Source organism: Martes martes (genome assembly GCF_963455335.1).
Source record: "Martes martes genome assembly, chromosome: 9".
Lineage (NCBI taxonomy): Eukaryota > Metazoa > Chordata > Mammalia > Carnivora > Mustelidae > Martes > Martes martes.
Window position 1 is genome coordinate 122,713,580 of NC_137896.1, and position 21,782 is coordinate 122,735,361.

Here is a 21,782-nt window from a genome sequence, read left to right on the forward strand (position 1 = left end):
ATCAGGGGAAGAACAGTCTTTCCAACACATGGTACTGAGCCAATTGGATAGTCACATGGAATAAATTGAGTTTGAACTCATATTTAAAGCCATACACAAAGATTTACTTAAAAAGGATCAAGGACCTAAATGTAAATATAAAACAATAAAATACTCCAACAAAATAGGTATAATCTTTATAACCTTGGGTTAGGGAAAGTTTCTTCAGATATGGCACTATAATCACAAGTACAATAATAATTAAAAAAAAAAAAGAAGTTGAACTTTGTCAAAGCTGGAAAATTTTGTGCTTCAGAAGACAAAGTGAAAAGACAACAAAATGTGAAAAATATATCTATTAAGAAACTTGTATCTAGAATATACAAATAACTCCCAACAATTTATATTTTTTTTATTTTAAGATTTTATGTATTTATTTATTTTAGAGAGAGAGAGTGTGTGTGAGTTGGGGGAGGGGGAGAAGGAGGAGGGGAAAGAATCTCAAGTAGACTCCACACTGAGTATAGAGACTGATGCAGAAATGTGCAGAGCCTGATGCAGGTCTTGATCCCTTGACCCTGAGATCATGACCTGAACTGAAACCAAGAGTCAGACATTTAACTGAGCTATCCAGGTGCCCTTTAGCTCAACAATTCGGAAAAAAAAAACCCTCAAAAATAGGCAAAGGATTTGGTTAGACATTTCTCACAGATTATATTCAAATGGTTAAAAAGCACATGAAAAGATTTTCAATACCATTTTTATTTTATGGCTCATGCTTTTGCTATCTAAAAAGTTCTTTACCTAATTCAAAGTCAAGAATTTTTTCTCCTATGTTTTCTCTTATAGTGTTTAGAATATATCATTTAGACTATGATTTACTTATTTGAATTAATATTTGTATATGGTGTGAGGTAAGGGGTTAAGTGTGTGTGTGTGTGTGTGTGTGCGTGCGCGCATTTGCCTATGATATCCAATTGTCCCAGCGTTATTTATTGAAAAGATTATTCTTCCTCATTGAGTTGTCTTGGCACATTTGTTAAAAATTGATCAAATATAAATTAAACTTTATAGTTTAATTATGATGTGAACTATCAATTCAGCTCCATTAATCTCAATGCCTATCCTTATGCCAATACTATACGATGTTAATTACTGCAGTTTTATAATGTGCTTTGTAATCAAGTAACATAAGTCTTCCAACATTTTTCTTCTATTTCAAGGTTTTTTTTTACTATTTGGATTCTTTGCATTTCCATATAAAGTTTAAGATCAGATTGTCAATTACTGCAGAAAATCCTACTAAGGTTTACATAGGGATTTCATGAAATCTATACATCAATGGAAAGAATTGCTATTATTATAGTGATATTAAATTTTAAGAGTTATGACTATGGGATGTCCATTTATTTAAATCTTTGTTCATTTCTCTCAGCAATGTTTTATAATTTTCAGCATACAAATCCTGTACTTCTATTATTTAGTTTACTTCCAAATACTTAATTTTATGACATTGTTAATATAATTGTTTTCTTAGTCTCATTTTCAGATTCTCTGTGACTAGTATATGAATTAGTCTGAAACATAAGTAAGACTCAATTTTCTAGAATGATAAATTTAATAATATTTATTCAAAAGCACATAATTTTTATTTTATGAATTTATTGTGTTATTGTAAGGCCTTATGCATATAGATATTTATTAACTGTAATTAGACCTATTGATTTGGAGGTGTGCTATGTGGGTGAATATTCTTGCAGTGAAAATGTTTTTTTACTCTTTCTTACTTTCATGTAACTTTAGTTTTGACTCTGTTTTTCCTTCTTGTTTCTATTCAAAATTATAGAAGTGTATTTTCATGGAGAATGGGTGGATAGTTTTGATGAGGCTTCAGCTATATAGCTTTCTTGTGTTACATAAATATCACTGCATCTACCATTGATCCCACTAACATAGATTGTCATAATCCAGTCAAGTAGGAAGAATTCTAACTGTCCTAAGCACTTTTCCATGTTTCGACATGAAACTTACTTTAGGACTATTACAGGAGAACAGTTCCTCTTCTGTTTGATTTAAAAAAAAAAAAAAAAAACTGGCAAATTTAATATGTAGAGAACTATTTGCAAATGGAACTACCAGATAAAATGTACTGCAGAACTACTTTCAGAAGTCCCAGAAAATTCCCCAGCATACAATCAAATTATAGCTGATTTGGAAGTCAGTAGACTTATACTACGTATAATTCAAGAATAACCAAAGAATTAGCTATGGTCTCAGTATCCCTACAAGCAAAAAGAATAATTGGAGCAGAGCCCATATGAGTCCAATTTAATAGTTGTAAACTGTGAGCTAAACTTTCCCCAAGTCTTCTTAAAACTTAAGCCAAGAAAAGTCTTTGGCCAATAGCAATCTGGGAAAAAAAATGAGAAAAGTACTGGAAAAAATATCTATATACCTTTGCACTAGTCCTTATAATATGTTAAGCTAAAGGAGAACAATAAAACCTAATGTTCAATTATACATATTTGTCATAGGTATGGAAAGCAATTAGCAAATAGTTATACCTTGTTTCTCAGTAATGCCTAACCTAAACATAACCAAACTGTAGCCAAATTCTTATTATAATAGATATATGCTCTGCTTTCTTTATGGTCCCTTCTGTTTTCACCTAGAAAAAAATAATTTATCTGGAAAGTTATGCCTTGACAATGATTTTTTAGATATAACACCAAAACCATGATCTTTAAGATAATTGATAAATTTGATTTTATTTAAATTAAAAGCAACTTTTGGTCTATAAAAGACACAGTTAAGAGAATGAAAGACAAGCCACAAACTGAAGATATATTTTCAAAGCACATATCTGATAAAGGTCTTGTATTCAAAATATACAAAGAACTCTGAAAACAAGAAGAAAACAACTCAATTAAGCAAGGTGTGAAACATCTGTCCAGATGGCTTACCAAAAGTTGCACAAATGTATGTAAGTATATGAAAAGATGCTCAATATAAGTGTTCATTATGGGATTCAAATTGCACTATCTATGAGATCTCACTCCATAACTATTATAATAGGTAAAGAAAAAAAAAAAAGACCATAACAATTGTTGGCATGAATGCAGAACAGGGGCCATGTTCTGATTGCTGGTGGTAATGTAAAATAAGAAAATCTCTGGAAAATACTTGGGCAGTTTTTTAAAAAGGTTAACATGGGGTCATCATAAGATCCAACAATCCCGATATTAGACATTTACCTATATGAGTTGAACACTTATGTCCACACAAAAACCTGCTTGAAAATGTTTATTGTAGTTTATCTAAGGCTGGAAGCAAACAAGGTGTTCTTAAATAAGTAAATGGATAAACCAACTGAGGTATGTCCACTCAATGAAATACTATTCTATGATTAAAAAAAAGAACTATCAAGCCATGAAAAGACATGGATGGATCTTACATGCATGTTGTTAAGTGAAGTAGCCAGTATTAAAAGGCTACATCTTGTATGATTCCATTTACATGACATTCTGGAAATGGCAAATCTATAATGCAGGTAAAAGTCAGTGATTTTAGGGCTTTAAGGGTTGGGGAGAAGGCTGAATTGATGAAACACCAGGGGTTATTTTATGGCAGTGATATTAATTTGAATGATACTGTAATGTTGGATATATGTCACTATGTATTTCACAGCCCATAGAAATTTACAGCAGAAGGAATGAAACAATGCATGCAAATTGAAAAGAAAATATATTTATGCAATCAGAGGATCCTAAGGTAGAATGCTGTATGTGACAAAACTATCTACTTGCATTGCAACCTTATGGAAGAACCTTATTGGAGAATGTAGAGGAAGTAAGTACTGACCTACGTAATTCAGAAATAACTTGATAAGGCTAAAGGCAAAAGGAACTGCAAACAAGCACTGCATTCTAGCTTGCATTCTTTTCTCATGGGGCGCAGGCTAACACTTCCAGTACTGCTGTACATGTATACTGGATTTGAACAATTAAATAAATGAAGAAGGTTGGAGCCAGGTTTCCCATTGTTAGAATTGGAGGTTACAAATAAGGGATAAAACTAGCATGTGATAATAATGGATTAGAGCTGAAGACATCTGTATGAACTCATGTTTAGTAGATGGTGACACATAGGGTTGTTTATGCTTCTCTGTATATACAGAAATTAGTTTATACATATGCATGTTTTTGTTCTTTTAGCTGAGCAGGCCTAGAGACAGAACACCCCAGTATCCATTAGCATACCAAGGGCCTAGATTCTGGGTTCTAATAATCTTCTTTAATAAAAGGAACTGAGGCTTCTTGGAGAAATGGCTGATTCTAGGACTTAGACAAGATAGACAGGTAGATCGACAGATTGATAGGTATAGGCATAGATATATAGAGAGAGATAGGTGGAAATATCTATTTGTCATCTATCTACCTATTTACCTAACCTACCTTTCTATTTATCTATGTTCCTAGTATCTTCTAGTGTCAGAATACAGCACAATGATAGGAGAATGTAAAAGGGACATAAAGTCAACTGAAAGAGCTCCCAGTGGTCAATATTGGAAATTATTTTCCTAGCTGTACTGTTGTTGTTGTTTGTCAGTTAAACTCTGATGTTCCTCTGGGAGAATAAGCAGTTGAGAAATTCTGGGTCAACATGGTAGATTTTACACACATGTTCACGTTCACTGTGTCAGCCAGATGCACTAAAGAGAGTGAGGGAAGGTACAGCATAACGAGGTGTTAGCAAACTTCTGGAGCCATATACGTATGTCAGGCTGAGGATAGTTTTTGCGCTCTGCAAAACTGGTGTTCGGTTTGTCTGAAGACGGTGGGTGTGGGGACTAGAAACAGTCTTTGGAAACCTAAGGTAGGTGTCGGCAGTGTACCTGACCGCTCAGAGACAGAATGCCTATATAAAATTTAGTTAGGAATATATATTTGTTTCTAAATAGCATAAAATCAGCTCCTGTTCTTTATTAATAGGAAAAGCAGGTCATTTTGTGTGTGTGTTTTTTTTTTAAAGATTTATTTATTCATTTATTTGACAGACCTAGATCACAGGTAGGCAGAGAGGCAGGCAGAGAGAGAGAGGGGAAGCAGGCTCCCTGCTGAGCAGAGAGCACGATACGGGGCTGGATCCCAGGAACTTGGGATCATGACCTGAGCCGGAGGCAGAGGCTTTAACCCACTGAGCCACCCAGGTACACCAAGCAGGTCATTCTATAAGAAATCAGTTCATACAGGATCCAAACTGGGACGGACCAACAGTATAAACAGGTGTTTTCAATGAGATTGGGTTTTTTTCCTCTTAGGTTAAATCACAGGCACAACAATCCCATCATTCTAAAGCTGGTTTTTCAATAGTTGCATTCTATTTTTTTAGGTGAGGATTTCTTCCTTTGATATCTTATAGTCTTATATTTTAAAAGTTAAAATAGGTTTTCAAGATTGATTGGAGGGGAACGAAAAGTAAAATACAGCCTGAAACCAAACATTTAGACTTTTAAGTTATTCTTGTTTTCTTGATTTTTTTTTCTTTAAAGGTGAATGGAGTTGTCACTACAGAACTATGTTTTTTATTTGTCTCTGGAATGAACCTTGGTAATTCCACAAAGGCTACTGAGAGCTTTTAAAGAACAAGAGAACTGCATGCCTCCAGGGACTTGTCAGCACTTAGTATTGCTTGTTTTCTGTTCCCTTTGTTTTCAGTAAGAAACAAACTTTAGAATTCAAACAAGAAATACAGTCCTCATTAAGTATGAGCCTGTATGGGAACAAAAGAAGCTAGAGATCTTCCATGGGACTTTGAACCCGTGGAGAATAAGGCTGGGGGTTATAAATGCCAGGACTGGGTGCTCTGACTCTTAAGATGCTTGTATCCTCCCAGAAACTTTTATACAGGTGTTAGAAATGGAGGTAAATCTGGAAAATTTGAGACGTGTTTATTTTTTATACCTGTTCATTGCCCTAAAAGACATACATGAAGTTAAGTAAGAGACATGCTTTCTGGAGCCTTCTCCCAGTTACTGTCTGCAGAGGGTGAGTGTGCTTTAATAAGGTTGCCCAAACCCCAAGACTGTTCTCTTTGAAGACCACTTATGTAGTATGTTTGAATTTATAGTATACTTTCATTATATGAATTTCTCTCTTTATTCTAAAAAACCTTCTCTTGGGGTGCCTTGGTGGCTCAGTCGGTTGAGCATCTGTCTTTGGCTCAGGTCATGATTTCGGGGGCCTGGGATCTCCTCGTATCTGGCTCCCTGCTCAGCCAAGTGTCTGCTTCTCACTCTCTCTCTGCCCCTCCCCACTCCTGTGTGCTCTTTCTCTCAAATAAATAAATAAAATCTTTATTTAAAAACCCCTTTTTCTTTTATTACCCAAATCTTGAATTTAAACCCCTTCGTTTTTTTTAAGGAGGGTTTACCTCAACCCTACCATCCATTAATCCAGTGAAACTAATATCTTAAATATTAAGTACATTGGTTTCTTTTCAAACTTTCCTATTTAACAGCTCTAAAACGTGAAGCCTATGTTCTGAATTCTTACTGTGTTCCAGAACTTTATTTCCACAACCCATCCCATGACTATCGGTCCTGGGATGTGCCATCGACCCAGGGGTTTGTCATATGCAAAACCGAAATTGTCCTCTTTCCTTACAAACCTGCTGCTTTTATCTCTAAAGGCATGATGCAGTCATTCCGCTAGAAACCATGGAGTCATCCTAGTCTCTTCCTTCTGTTCCACTTTTACGTTTTATTAGCTTCTGAGTCCTCTTGAATTCTACTACTGGTAGATTTATTCAGTCAGTTTCCCTTTCATCATCCCTGTGGACCCTACTCCTGTTTAGGTTCTCTCCTTCTCTTAGAGTTTCCTGGTTGATTTTTCTCATGCAGTTTTTCTAAAGTCAAAGTGTATCCTGTGATTCTGATTCTTGATAGTTTTTGTATCCTCAGGAATCACATGACAAAGTACACCCTCTTAGTCTCATGGACTCCATATATTTACAACCAGGCCCCTGGCTGCCTTTACCTTGGTCTCCGTGGACTTAGAGACTCACCCTCTAAAAGTCCCTTATACAGTCTAATGGTTTTTGATACGATTGAGTGATATATTTCAGAATATTATTCTCCTCACTTTGAAAAAAAATGATTTTCATTTCAAAGACCGATGTAACCTATCATTTAGTTGGTGAAGTCTTGTACTACTTCTCTCTCTTCATTATCCCCTTGCAATAAATTTAATCATTCACTTCATGTGCTTTGAAAGCATTTTGTAACCCCCTTCAATCATTCCCTCTTGTTTTTCCTCTATCCCTCCAGAGTGGAAATGGGGTTCCTATCTGCCATGTATCCTGTGGTTCCCTATGTGGTCCTTCTAACCTCTGTTGTGAAGACTTTCAATGAGCCCTTAGTTCTTCTTCCGGGGGAATTGTTCAATATGTAGGTGTGGATTCACTATGTCCATAGGAGGAGGTGAGTTCAGCGTCTTCCTATATCACCATTTTGGAAACCCTCTGATCTACTACTCGTTATTGAGGAAATAAAAACTGTAAGACAATAATCAAGTGAGGTTGTTCAGTGTAAATAAGAGGACCAAAATTATCAAAATCATAATAAATTATTAAATGTTTATCCTGTACCAGACTTTATTCTAAGAACTTCACTAAACATTTTCCTTGTATAGCACTTTATAAATACATTAACTTATTAAATAGTTAGACTAACTCTAATGGATAAGCACAATTATTATCTCCAGGTTACAAAGAAACAACCAAGTCATGGAAAGATTAACAACATGCTCAAGGTCAAAGAACTAGTTACAGAATTGGGATTCCGACCGAGGCAGTTTGTTCCATGGGATATGTCTTTAACCACTCTACTATCCTGCTCCCTTGTTGGAAAAACAGGATTCAGGTGATTGAATTAAATATTGAAGTTAGAACACCTGGGTATCCATACATAGATATTTGATCACACAGGACATATCAAAGGTGAGGATATAAAAAATGTGAAACTATTTAAAGATATTTCCCATTTATACAAATCACTTAGAGGAAACTATAATTATCCTAGAGATAACCACTTATTAATATAGACAACTTAATCATAGTTGTTGACCCATGTGTTGTTTTTGAAAAGGACAGCAGGTTTAATTTATTAAAATTCACTGTGTAATGACCCAGAACCACATTGTAACAACAGGTGATTTAACCTGTATAAAAATAAACCCAATGGTATTAATGAATCAAGGAATCTCAAGGCTTTGGTGTGAGGTGGAGCTCAGAACAAAAGGTCCTTTAATAGTCATGCTTAACATGCTGTGATTTTTCAGTCTAATTTTATGTGATATAAAAGATTTGTTCAAGGACCAAATTCATCCTTTGAATGTTTTGTAAATCTTATTAATTACATGTTACTTCCTTTGTGGTGATGGGCAATTTTCTTTTGTTTTGCTTCTTCCTTACCCAGACAAATTCATCTTAATAAGATGCTTCTGCGTTTGTGTAGTTTAAATACCACACTAAACTTCAATGTCCTTGATTTTTCTTTTCATATTTGTCATTCTTGTCAAATGCAGGCAGATACCTCTCTTTATGGATTAGCTGTATTTGTGCCAGTACCATGCTGTCTTGGTGATCACAGCTTTGTAATAAAGCTTGAAATCAGGCTACATGATGACCCCAGTTTTGTTTTTCTTTTTCAAAATTTCCTTAGCAATTCACGGTCTCTTCTGGTTCCATATAAATTTTAGGATTGTTTGTTCCAGCTCTTTGAAAAATGCTGGTGGAATTTTTATTTGGATGACATTGAAAGTATAGATTGCTCTAGGCAGTATAGACATTTTAACAATGTTTATTCTTCCAACCCATTAGCATGGAATGCTCTTCCATCTTTTTGTGTCTTCTTCAATTTCTTTTTATAGTTCCTTGAGTACAGATCCTTTACCTCTTTGGTTAGGTTTATTCCCAGGTATCTTATGGTTCTTGGTGCTATAGTAAATGGAATCGATTCTCTAATTTCCCTTTCTGTATTTTCATTGTTAGTGTATAAGAAAGCAATTGATTTCTGTACATTGATTTTGTATTCTGCCATATTGCTGAATTGCTGAATGAGTTCTAGTAGTTTGGGGGTGGAATCTTTTGGGTTTCCCATATAAAGTATCATGTTACCGGTAAAGAGAGAGAGTTCGACTTCTTCATTGCAAATTTGAATACCTTTTTATTTCTTTTTGTTGTTTGTTGTTTTGTTGTTTGTTGTTCTTTTTATTTCTGATTGCTGTTGCTAGGACTGTTAGTACTATGTTGAACAAGAGTGGCAAGAGTGGGCATCCTTGTCATGTTCCTGATCTCAAAGGGAAGTCTGTCAGCTTTTCCCCATTGAGGATGATATTCACTGTAGGTTTTTCATAGATAAAGTTTATGAAGTTGAGGAATGTTCCCTCTATCCCTATACTTTGAAGGGTTTTAATCAGGAACGGATGCTATATCTTGTCAAATGCTTTTTCTGCATCAATTGAGAGGACCATGTGGTTCTTCTCTCTTCTCCTATTGATTTGTTCTTTCACATTAATTAATTTGCAAATGTTGAACCACCCTTGCATCCCATGGATAAATCCCACCTGGTCATGGTGGATAATCTTTTTAATGTACTGTTGGATCCTGTTAGCTAAGATCTTGTTGAGAATCTTGGCATCCCTATTCATCAGGGATATTGGTCTAAAATTCTCCTTTTTGGAGGGGTCTTTGACTGGCTTGGGGATCAAGGTAATGCTGTACCTCTACAAATGTGAGCTCACCTCAGCACATTCAAATCCCTTTCCCTTATATCCACTCTCCACTTTTCTCTGTGGCTTTCTTGTTGCCCTGAAGTCTTGTGTGCACCTGAAAATTTCTCTTCTTGCTTCTTCATGGCCTTGGTCACATACAAAGAGATCTTGGTTATGTTCCCCATGGTTCTATCCAGAGCCCTCTCTCCATACTATGCTGCAGTGGGTGATTGCATTCAGGCTCATGGTCCAACACACATAAATATGTCCATAGTTTATAATCCATCCTTTCTTTTAAAAAAAAGGACCCTGGACGCTCTTACCCTGGGAAAACTCACACTCTGGTGGGAAAGAAACAAAGAGAAAACTGTAACTGAGAAATATATGAACACACAGTAGAAGGGCATCCAACACAGTCTGGAGTGTCAGAAAGATTCCAGGAGGCTGATATGTTGAAGATGAGTAATAGGAACCAGCTGAGGAAATAGACAAATGGTGCAAAATCACTGAAGGCAACAGAGTGGAACTGCATGAAACTTAGTCTGCCAGCAGTACAGTGAGAGGATAAGGCAGAGAAATGTGGCTTCAGAGGTAAGCAGGGCCAGATTCTAAAAGGCTTACCTTTTGAATTCTGTTAGCTTCATCCTTGAGAAATAGAACTCTTAGTGTGGCATTGAGATTAGATTATAAAGTAGCAAGAAAGGAGTCAAGACTGGCAATGAGTTTACTGTAGTAGTTCACATGACAGAGATGGATTGAATTAAGGTAGTGAGCTATTACATTGGAGATAAGTAAGTGGAGTCAATAAATAGTTTAAAAAGTAAAACTGACATTACTTTGCAATTGGACACCAGGTATATGGAAAAGGAGATCTCAATGATATAAAATTATATTGCCTGAGTAATGAGATAGATTCCCTATACGAATGTAGGAGTTTGGTTGGAAATGGAAATTAGGATTGCATTTGAAATATGCTAAATAAGGGCTTCTATTCAACATATATGTCGAGATGCCCAACAGGTACTTAGCTATTTGGGTCTAGAGCTCAGGATGGGTATATGGGCTCAAGATTTGGTTTTAGATTTGGGGAGGAGCTGATATAAAGAGCATATGAAGAGTCAGTAGTTGATTCTGAATATACCTCCCAGACTTGAAGGAAAAGTCAAGGATGTAAGGGATATGAATGCATTTGTTGTTAATGGGCACACTAGAAGTTGAGACAGGTCATATCTTAGTTCTTCATGACACAAGAACTGATGATGTCCAGTAGATGTGAAGTGGATGGGACTGGATGGTGGCCTGAGGATAGTATTAGATTTTGGAATGGTAATGAAGATGATGGAGAATGGAATTGATTAAAAGCAAGTCAGAAAGGTGCTAGATGGTACAGAGGGCTATGCTTCGTGTGGAGAGTAGAAACTCATTATGGAACTTTGTGGGATGACATACAGTGATGTGGTCCAGTTTGTGGCCATGGCCCTGAGATAGAGATGGATGTTACCAATATCAACATGCTCATTTATAAGCACACCTATAACATAAACCCAGTTTGCTGATAACTCCTGTAGTATGTGCTACCTTTGAAGTTCCTAAAATAATCCCATATCTCATTATCATTTTCATTTTTAAGATAAAATAAATGTTTATAGAGAGTAAGTGATTTGCTCAGGGAAATCCAGAAAGTCAGTGGTGAAACCACATTACATGCGGACAAATAATCTGTTTCTTATTTTGGTAAGATTTCTTTCTTCATAAAGTGACTTCCATTGTGTGAGTGGCAATGGCCACCAATCTCTAGTCAGAGCCAGTCTCTGATCAGCCTGATGACACCTGTCTAGGGGCACTGGAGGGATTTCTGCCCAGGGCAGGGTTGAATATGATGACCTCTGAAGCATTATCTCAAGTTGAAATTCCGAGTATCCCTCTTTTAAATGCCAATGGCAGTGTCTTTTTTTTTTTTCTAATTTAATTTCACTACGTAAAATTCCAGAGGTGTCTGAAATTTTAAGTCACTTAATTGCCTTCTTCACTTGCTGCTAAGATGAAATATGAGTTTGTTTAGTGTAGTTGTGTGTGTGTGTGCACAGAGCCAGAGATTTGACTTTTGCTCTTTATTGCATTTCTTAAACTAGCTACACTTGGCAATTCATTTACATCAATAATTGAAAAGCCATCAGTCTCCTCTTGTCTTAAACTTCTTGCTATGCACACTAATGATATGCATGATTGGCTATTGCCATAAAAATGCACCATAAATTTTTTAAAGATAATTCAGCTACAGAGAATGAATCAATATGAACTATAGTGATAACATATGAGACAATCTCTAGTGCCACTTCAAAGCAGTTAGTGCTCCTCTTGATGAGAACATATCATTGCTTCTAGTTGGGGTTTTTAGGCAGGGGTTTAGAATTTTCCTCTTTCAAAACTTTCCATAGGTACTGTGTGCTCTTCAACCCAGTTTTGTGTCTCATGCACCCCAATACTATTGCTTTTGTTCTGTGCTTTCTGGTTTCTACCATTCTTCAGTGCCCTGTAAGTAGAAAAGACCTGTTGTGTCTTACATGTGTCATAAAATTGGGCATGGTAGACTGTATTCATTCATTCATTCATTCATTCATTCATTCCACAGGCTGTCATTGTCCTTAAACTGATAGTAGTTTCATATATGTGATTATTATCCATTAGAAGACTCAAATTGCGATAGAAATCCAAGATAGAAATAACACTGAGGCTGGTCAGTGCTCAGACAGAGGTGCAATGTTTACACTGAATAAGGATATTCTGGGTCCTAAGCATGTGATGATTTTGCTTATTTATTTATTTATTTTTTAATAGAAAGCTAGGCAATTCTATTTCCAGGTAATTCATCAGCTTGGAGATTCACCCTGGGGGAAAGGTTCAGAAGACTGAAAATCTCCTTGCCCTAGCATTGTCTGTCTTAGGTCAGGGACAACAGGGTTGTTTATAGAGATTAAGTGTCACACTTCATATTTTAAGTAAGGAAGAGCATATGGCCCATAATTAACCACCTTTTCTATGTAGGTATTTTTATGGAACATCCCATCATCGGATGGGAATGCAGTTCTGCTTGGGTAACAAAGATTTCCAGGTTTCTCTCCATTTTGCCTTATAGGATAACCTTCTGTTGAAATGCACACTTGAGGCATGCACACACAGACATGCAAAAGCACACATTTTGGAACTCAGTTTTGAGGTATATGATTCACTCTCTGGAGCTGCCCTGCATGTATTTGCATAGAACTAGATCCAAACTTTTTTTTTTTTTTTTTTTTTGTAGTGGAGTAAATAAGTGTTCTTAGACCTCAAAGTGATTTATTTTTCAATTTCAGGAGCTAAAATCCATTTATTATATTTTTGTTACCTAAAACTATAATCATTGATTAAAGGGATTTCTTGATTTTTTTTTTTTTAATTTTTCTTCTGTTCCTGATCTCTGCTCATATCCCTCTCTCTCATTAGTAGATCTCCATTCTAAGATATGGAGGGAGTATGTCTATAACTATGTATACTAGGTAGTATTGTTTGGCATGGATAGCTTTAAATTGCATACATATTATTGTGCTTAACTCTCATTATATTTCTTATGCTATTCTTTATAAGTAGAATTTTGAATCTATTTATAGTTCAATGTATTATATCTAGTTCTTTGTTTCCATAATATATTTCACTGTATCCACAATATATTGCTTATCCATTCTCCTGCTAAGTATCCCTCAAATTTGCTTACAATAACATATGCATACACCCACACCACACTGCAATCAGTTGCTTTGTACAGATCCTCTGATAGAGCTTCTCTGAGATGTGTGTGTCTGGGAAAGGAAATGGTTAATCATAAGGCATAGCCTTGCTTAATTACATGACATACCTTCTGTATTCTCCACCATGGCTGAGGACTGACATGATACATGTGCTTGAGTTCTTGCCTGGTCACATCTTCACCAGTACCTGGCATCATGTACCTTTCCAATCTTAGCTCTTCATATGAATGTTGTCCAGTATGTCATTATTGTTGAATTTGTATTTGTCTCATTTCAGCTTAATTTGAATGATGCTTCAGAGAACTTGCAGATATTTTAGCTTACATCCCTGTGGCTTATGTTTGCCCATTTTTCTGTTGGATTTCAAACCTATTTTTTCAGTGTTAGAAAAAAAGATGTTTAGAGGAGCCATACCAAAGTAATGGTAAAAAGTCAGGACTCTAGAGTCAGGCAGAGTCCTGGATTCCTGGATTCAATATTTACAAGCTACATGACATTACACAAATGGTTTAAGCTTCTATTCTTTCTTCTGCATGAAGTGGATAAACTCTTAGGAATGTAGCAGTCAACTTAGGTATCCTTTTACTGTTGCTGCTGTATGACCATTTAAAATGTTAACTGAGGGGCGCCTGGGTGGCTCAGTGGGTTGGGCCGCTGCCTTGGCTCAGGTCATGTTCTCAGGGTCCTGGGATCGAGTCCCGCATCGGGCTCTCTGCTCGGCGGGGAGCCTGCTTCCCCCTCTCTCTCTGCCTGCCTCTCTGTCTACTTGTGATCTCTCTCTGTCAAATAAATAAATAAATAATCTTTAAAAAAAATAAAATAAAAATAAAAATAAAATGTTAACTGATGTAATTTCTGTTAAAGAAGGCCTCATATTCTCTACTTTCTTGCCTCCCTAACTTATGGAAAATTTTTGCCAGAAGTGTCAGAGTAAATGACGTTAGACTACCATCTTTGTATCTATTGTTACTGTTACTTTCTTTTTCTTTTTTGACAAAGTAATATTGTCCTGAAATATAATTTATGTCTAATAAAATGCACAGATCTTAAATGTTCATTTCTATTCTTTTTGACAGTTTCACACTTGCATATAACAACCATTCAAAACATTTCAAACATTTCCATCATCTAAGATAGTTTCTTTACACTTCCTTCTGGTCAACCATCTTTGCACTTACACCTCTGACCAAATTGTTATTTTGATTACCACATGACAGTCCTGCCTGTTCTTGGGCTTCATATAAATCTGTGGGTACTCTGTCATGTCTGGCTTCCCTGGCTCAACACAATGTTTTCTTTCTTTAAGTTTGTTTTTTTTTTTTTTTTATTAACATATAATGCATTATTTGTTTCAGGGCTACAGATCTGTGATTCATCAGTCTTACACAATTCACAGCACTGACCATAGCACATACCTTCCCCAATATCCATCACCCAGTCTCCCCATCCCTCCCACCCCCGCTCCCTCCAGCAACCCTCAGTTTGTTTCCTGAGATTAAGAGTCTCTTATGGCTTGTCTCCCTCTCTGGTTCCATCTTGTTTCATTTTTCCCTCCCTTCCCCTATGATCCTCTGTTTTGTTTCTCAAATTCCTCATATCAGTGAGATCATATGATAATTGCCTTTCTCTGATTGACTTATTTTGCTTAGCATAATGCCCTCTAGTTCCATCATTGCAAATGGCAAGATTTTGGGTTTTTAATGGCTGCATAGTATTCCATTATATTTATATATAACATATTATATTATATAAATATATATGCACTGCATAGTATTCAATATTATATATAGGTACATATATGTATACACGTACATATATATAATATGGGATATTATATATATGCAGTGCATATATATATATGTATGTATACATACATATATACCATATCTTCTAATTCACTCACGTCATTACAATTGTCAGCAGTTTGTTCCTTTTCATTACTAACTAGTACTCTACAGTATGCTCATACTGCAAGTAGTTTATACACTCTCCTGCTGATAGTCACTGGCTTATGTCTGGTTTGGAGTCATTATGAATAAGGGTGCTAATGAAGATTCTTTATTAGAAACTGTGTGTGTGTGTGTGTGTGTGTGTGTCTATCTATGCTTTAATCTATTTGGGGAAAATAGGAAAGGATGGATTAACTGGGCTTGGGATAGATGTATGTCTAATTATATTTTAAGAAACTACTAAACAGTACTTCAAAATGATTATACCATTGTACATTCCTAGCAAAGTAATAGAGTGAGCTCATCCAGGCCTGACACCTGTTCTCTGGGACATAGTACAGGCCAAGCCAATCCTAACACACTGACCATTGGTATATGATTATACCATTTTACTTCCTAGCAAAGTCATAGAGCTCCAGCTGTTCCACATGTTTGTCAACATTTGAGTGCCTATCTTTTTTACTTTAGCCAACCTACTAGGTGTGAAAAGGTTCTGTGGTTATAATCTCATACATTGATGACTAATTCCCTATTTGTATTTATTGGCCATTCCCCCTGCAGTGTTGGTCCAGGGAATCTTTCCTGCCCTCCTCTCCTGCTTCCTCTGACCCCTCCACCAGCCCTCCCTCCTTAGCTCCCTGTTATCCCTGGAGAGGGGGCTCTGTTGGGTGTCAGGGGTGCAAGGGTGGGGCTGGTGGGGGACCACATGTCTTCATTAGTGGAGTATCTGTTCAAATCTTGTTATGCATTTTTGTTTACATTGGGTTGTCTTCTCTTGTTGAAATGTAAGAGTTCTTTATATATTCTTCATACAAAGTCCATCTATAGGTATATCCATATGTATAGATATAAAATATTTTGTGATTATTCTAATCTGTAGGTTTCTTTTTTAAAAACATTTAATATTATCACTTAATGAGAAGAAAATTTAATTTCAATGAAATTCTATTTCTCTCTCTCTTTTTTTTGGGGGGGGGATTTATTTTCTATTTAAGATACCTTATTCCAATGTCATGAAGACATTCTTTGGAATTCTTTCATAAGATTTATTTTTCTAGTGTTTATGTTCAAGATGTTTCAATCTATGATTCATCCTTTTTTGTTTGGAATGGAGTAGGGGTCACACAATTTTCTTTACAAATGTAATTCCTTTTTATTTCAAGACTTTTCTTTCTTCCTATTTAATTAACTTGGCTTTGGTTAAAAAAAATCAATTGAATATTTATGAGTGATTGTGAAATCTCTACTCTGTTACATCAATCTTAGACCAATGCCACACCTTATTATCAGGGATATATATTAATCTGAAATCAGGTAGTATTAATCTTTTAATTTTTCCAAGATAATTTTGGTTCTTTTAGGCAATACACATTTCCATGTAAATTTTATAATAAGTTTGTCAATTTCTTCAACAACAAAAGCTTGGTGGGGCTTTCATTGCATTCTATAGATACAATTCTGTATCTATAGAAGTTTAATGAGAATTGACATCTTAATATTATTCAATCTTCTAATCCATAAACATGACCTATCCCCCTAGTTATGTAAGTCTCTAATTTCCCTCATCAATGTTTGGTAGTTTTCAATTTAGAGGTCATGCACATCTTTCATTAGGTTTATTCGTAGGGTTATGGGATTTTTGATAATTTTGTAAATAGTAGCCTAATATAACTTTTCAGTTGTTTGTTGATATGTGAGATATCAATGTTATGTGAGTTACTGTTCAGTAACTTTTTAATTTTTTTAATGTTAATTCCAGTAAAGTTAACATATAGTGTTGTATTATCTTCAGGTGTAAAACATCAAGACTCAGCACTTCCATACAACACCTGGTACTCATCACAAGTACACTCTTTAATCCCCATCAACTATTTCACCCATTCTCCTGCCCCTCCTAGCCCCCACCCCATAGTCATATTTGTTCTCTGCAGTTAAGAACCCATTGGGCATCTTGATTTGTCTCCTTTTTTTTTTCTCTTTGTTTGTTTATTTTCTTTCTTAAATTCCACATATGAGTGAAATCATATGGCATTTGTCTTTCTCTGACTGACTTACTTTTTAGAATTTCTTTTCAGTATTGGAATTATGCTGGTCTCCTGAGACTATTGGGAATTGTTTCATCTATTTCCTGGAAGAACTTCTGTAGGATTGTTATTATTTTTCCTTAAATGTTTAATAAAATTCATGGTGAAGTCATGTAGACCTGGAGATTTCTATATGGAAATGTTTATGATTATGATTTAATTATTTTAATAGCTATAGCGCTATTATAGTTTTTCAATTTTACTTGTATCACTTGTTTTTTAAGAAATTCATTAATTTTATATAAAGTATTGAAATTATTGCTATAAAGTTGTTTCCAATATCTCCTTATTATCCTGTTAGTCTTTCTAAGCTCCATAGTAATGTTTCCTTTGTGCATTCCTAATATTAATAATTTGAGTTTTGTCTTCTGTTCCTTGATTAGTCATCCTGGGTTTTATAAATTTTACTAATTTTTCTCAAAAAAAATCTTTAAATTCACTCATTTCCATATTGTTTCCCCATTTTCCATTCAATTAATTTTCACTTTTATTTTTATTACCTTTTCTTTCTTGTTTTTCACTTACTTTTACATACTAGAATATTATTCACTTTTTATTTTTCTAACATAAGCATTTAAAGCTATAATACTCATTATAATTAATACATAGCTGCATTTCAAATATTTTGATAGTCTGTATTCATTATCATTTACCTTGAAATATTCTCTACGTTTCCTTGTGATGTACGTTTTATTTATGAATTGTTTAAAATGGTGTAAGTTTAATTTTATATTACTTGGAAATTTTCTTCATATTATTGATTTTTAAGTGAATACTATTGTAATCAGAAAATATGTCCTATTACAGTCACATAATATTTATTAAACTTGTTCTAGTGTTTATCTTAATGTTACTGTTTCCTTTAAAAGTAATGTGTATTTTTCAGTATCAAAGTGTAAGGTTCTGTAAATGCCAATTCAGTCAAGTTGGTTGGGAGCCATTAATTGATTTGAGGTTTATTCCTACATCCACTATCCTTAATGACATTAGGTATAAATTTTCTGTGCATTACTGAAATTGTAGATTTATCTGTATTCCCAATAAGAAATTTCTTTATATTTCCCTTTAGTTCTATCGATTTTTTGCTTTTTTTTAAAAATAAATATTGAAGTGAAATTCATATAACAAAACTGATCATTTAAAGTGAGCAATTCAGAGGGATTTAGTACATTTTTTTAAACTTTATTTTATTTTTTCAGTATTCCAAGATTCATTGTTTATGTACCACACCTAGTGCTCCATGCAATACATGTCCTCCTTAATACCCACCACCAGGCTTATCCATCCCCCCACCCCCTCCCTTCTAAAACCCTCAGTTTGTTTCTCAGACTCCACAGTCTCTCATGGTTCGTCTCCCCCTCCAGTTTCCCCCAATTCACTTTTTCTTTCCTTCTCCTAATGTCCTCCATGTTATTCCTTATGTTCCACAAGTGAGTGAAACCATATGATAATTGACTCTCTCTGCTCTACTTATTTCACTCAGCATAATGTCCTCCATTCCCACCCATGTTGATCCAAAATTGTGTATTCATCATTTCTGATGGAAGTGTAATATTCCATTGTATATATGGATCATATCTTCTTTATCCATTTGTCTGCCAAAGGGCATCTTGGCTCTTTCCACAGTTTGGCGATTGGCCATTGCTGCTATGAACATTGGGGTACATGTGGTCCTTCTTTTTACTACATCTGTATCTTTGGGGTAAATACCCAGTAGTGCAATTCCTGGGTCATAAGATAGCTCTATTTTTAATTTTTTAAGGAATCTCCACACTGTTTTCCAGAGTGGCTGCATCAACTTGCATTCCCACCAAGTATAAGAGGGTTCCCCTTTCTCCACATCCTCTCCAACATTTGTTGTATTCAGCTCCCACTTTTATCTAGTTTTAGAATATTTCCATCACTTACCCATTTAGCCATTTCTTCTCATCCTTCCTTACCACAGCCCCTGGCAACCACAAATCTGTGTTCTGTCTCTGTGGGTCTATCTTTTCTGGATGGTTCATATAAATGGAATTATACAATATTTGTCCTATTTTGTTTGGCTTCTTTCATTTAGCATAAAGATTTTGAGGTGCCTCCATGTGTGAGTACTTCATTCTTCTTTATGGTTAAATAACATCACATTGTATATCTATATTATCTGTGTCTATATCTATATCATCTATGTATATACACAATAATTTCTATACAACATAAAAGAATTGTGTCATATATATTGTATATTTATATATTTTATATAATATATAAAAGAATTGTGTCATATATCATATATACATATATGTGTGTGTATAAATAGTTATATATTATTGTTTTATCCACTAATCCATTGACCAACATATGAGCTGTTCACACCTTTTGCCTATTGTTAGTAGTATGCTACAAATGTACATGTATATAAACTTATTTAAGGACCTGTTTTTAATTTTAGGAGTTATATACCTAGGAGTAGAATTGTGGTATTATGTGATAATTCTATATTACACTTTTTAAAGAATCACCAAATGTTTTTCCATAGTAGTTTAGAATTTTTGCATTCCTGCCAGCAGTGTAAAATTGTTCCAATTTCTCCACATCCTTCCCAACACTTGTTATTTTCCATATTTTCATTATTACTATCCTTTTGGGTATGAAGTGGTACCTCACTGTGGTTTTTATTTGCATTTCTTTAATGACTAATGATGTTCAGCATCCTTTCATGTACTTCTTGGGCCTCTGAATATCTACTTTGGAAAAACGTCAATTCAAGCCCCTTGTCAATTTCTAAATTAGATTGTTTGTCTTTTTGTTGTTGAGTTATAAGATATATTCTAGGTAATAGGCCCTTATCACATATATGATTTGCAAATATTTTTATAGGTTATGTAGGTTTTTCATTCTCTAGTTTGCCTTTTCAACTTATTGGTAATTCCTTTTAAAGCATAAGCATTTTTAAATTTGATTAAGTCTTATTTATCTAATTTTTCTCTTCTATATGTCTTTTTGTGTTCTAAGAATTCATTGCTAAATCTAAGGTCATGAAGATTTACTTCCATTATTTTCTGTTGGTTTCATGATTTTAGGCCATATAATAAGTTTACGATCCATTTAGAACTACTTTGTGTACATAGTGTGAGTGGTCCAACTTCCTTCTATATATAGATATTCATTTGTCCCAGCACCATCTGTTGAAGACATCCTCATTGAAACTCATTTGATAATAGCTATACTGGCATACTTATGGACTCTAAATTGTATTCCACTGGTCTCTCTATCTTTATGCCAGAACCACACTGTTTTTTTTGTTTTTTTTTTTCTTATTATTGCTACTATCTAGTAAGTTTTAAAATCAGGAAGTATGAATTAGCCAATTTTGTTCCTTTCCAATATTGATTTAGCTATTCAAGACTGCTTTAGTTCTGTATGAATTTGAGGATCAGCTTTTTCATTTCTTCATAAAAAGACCATTGGAATTTTGATATTCTTTGCATGGAACCTGTTAATCACCTTGGATTGTATTAAAATTTCAACAGTACAGAGCCTTCCATTTCATGAATATGAGATCTTTCAAATTTAGTCTTTAATTTCTTTTTTAAATGTTTTATAATTTTCAATATGCAAGTTTCTCCTCCTTAGTTGAATTTACCCATATGTATTTTATACCTTTAGATCTATTGTAAGTGGAATTAGTTTCTTAATTTTCTTTTGGGATTGTTTAGTTTGAGTGTATAGAAACATGACTGCAGAATATGTGTTCTAGCTTCAAATGGCGGTGCCAGGAAAGGTTGATTAACTTAAACATGGGGGCTTGTTTTTGATTTGTTGGTGTAGATCTGTGGAATGCTCACAGTATTTCCCAAGCCCCTCAAATTTGATGAGACAACCTTTAAATTCTATCTCCCCTGAGGATCTTGTTAAGGTTTGGTTTTAGTATTCTTTTCTTTGTTTGTTCATTTTGGGTTTGTTTTTGTTTAGTTTGGTTTTTGGTTTTAGTGTTCTTTACAGTGGGTATAGGGTAAGTCTTACTCTAAGGGGTGACCCTTATTCATGAGAAGCAGCATTTCTGTTATTTTAGCTGGCTGCTAGGGCCGTTGAGAATTTGTTAATGAGATCTCTCTACGCTGGCACAGCCTGTAATCCAACATCCTTTTTTTTTTTTTTTAATATTTTATTTATTTATTTGACAGAGCAAGAGAGCACAAGCAGGGGGAACAGTAGAGAGAGAGGGAGAAG